We start from the raw sequence: 1,710 nt of genomic DNA on the forward strand, positions 1-1,710 counted from the left end.
AAAAAGAAAAAAGAGTCACTCCCAGATTTGTTTCCAAACGGCAGTGTCAGCATTGCCCTGCCCGTAGATCTAGCTTCCGTGTTTGTTGCTATATATATCTGCAAAAGGAAACTTAGTTTCATCAAAAAGAACATGTCTATTGACAAATACCTTGCCTGTAGGAGGGTGGTAGCATCTGTAACCCTTATACTTTTCATTGTACCCGGTGAATACACACAAAAGAGACTTAGGATCAAACTTGTTGTGTTGATACGGTCTCAAATTTGGATAGCATGCACAACCAAAAACACGCAATGCTGTATAGACAGGAGGCTTGCCAAGAAGAACTTCATAAGGACTCTTCTGACCAGGCAAAACTGAAGAAGGTAAGAGATTACACAGGTAATTGGATGTGTAGAAAGCTTCTACCCACAAATGATGAGGAACCTTTGCTTGAAACATCATAGATAACCCCAACTCTGTAATGTGTCTATGCTTCCTTTCAGCTAAACCATTTTGCTCAGGAGTGTAAGGACAAGAAATGAGTTGTTTAATGCCACAACTTGTTAAATGGGACACAAACTGCTTGTTGATGAACTCACCCCCTCCATCACACTGAAACATAGAGATTTTCTGTTGAAGTTGATTCTCAACCATCTTTTGGAAGCTTAAAAACACAGAGTAGAAGTCGGATTTGAGACGCAGAGGATAAAACCATGTGAATCTTGAATAATGATCGATTAAGATTACATAGTAACGAAAACCCTGAGGAGATACAACCGGAGAAGGTCCCCATAAGTCACAGTGAATTCGTTCTAGAGGTCTACTTGAAACAAAATTAGAAGAAGCAAAGGGAAGCCTGCAAATCTTTCCCATTTGGCAAGCATCACACAAACTGTGGCTTGTCTTATTAACAACTATGGCCTTATTCCTTGAAAGCTGTTGAAGAACATCTTGATGAGGATGACCTAGCCTCATGTGCCACACCTCATCACTTGTAGCTTGTTGTCTTGAAGAGTAACAAGCCATAAACTGCGGATTCTCCAACAGGTACAGATCATTATGTCTGACTCCTTTGGTGAGGAGCTATCTTGTCTGTTTGTCCTTTATAACCACACCATCAGAATCAAACTCAATTGCACAAGGATAATCTGAAGTAAGCTCTGAAACAGATAACAAAGACTTGGTGATATTTGGACAAACAAGAACATCACGTAAAGGTATATTACCTTGATTACCTGAGAGAACTGCTGAACCAATGTGTGTTATAGGAAGAAAATCACCATTACCAACAATCACAGAGTCTTCACCACTATAAGGCTGAGCTTCTTGAAGTTGAGCAATGGAGTTCGTGATGTGAGAAGTGGCTCCAGAGTCTGTTACCCAGGGATTTGAGTGAGCATCTGACACACGCATAGCAGCAAAGGCTTGACTAGGATCTTCACTCTGATAAGCATGGTCAAAACGTTTGTAACACTTATAAGCAGCATGACCATACTTGTTACAGATCTGACAAGTTGGTCTGGTTCCAGAATCAGAGGAAGAGCCATTAGAGATTTGTTGATGGAAACCTCTTCCCTTTGTTGAATAGTTGTTTCGACCACGATAGCCACCAGAACGTCCTCCACGACCCCGATTTGAGTAGTTTGTATCAGAAGCAAAGGCCAAGTGTGGTGAAACAGCCGGACCCTCTGAATACTTAAGCAATTTGTCTTCATAATTTATCAACTT

This window comes from Arabidopsis lyrata (genome assembly GCF_000004255.2).
Source record: "Arabidopsis lyrata subsp. lyrata unplaced genomic scaffold ARALYscaffold_903, whole genome shotgun sequence".
In the NCBI taxonomy this organism is placed as follows: Eukaryota; Viridiplantae; Streptophyta; class Magnoliopsida; order Brassicales; family Brassicaceae; genus Arabidopsis; species Arabidopsis lyrata.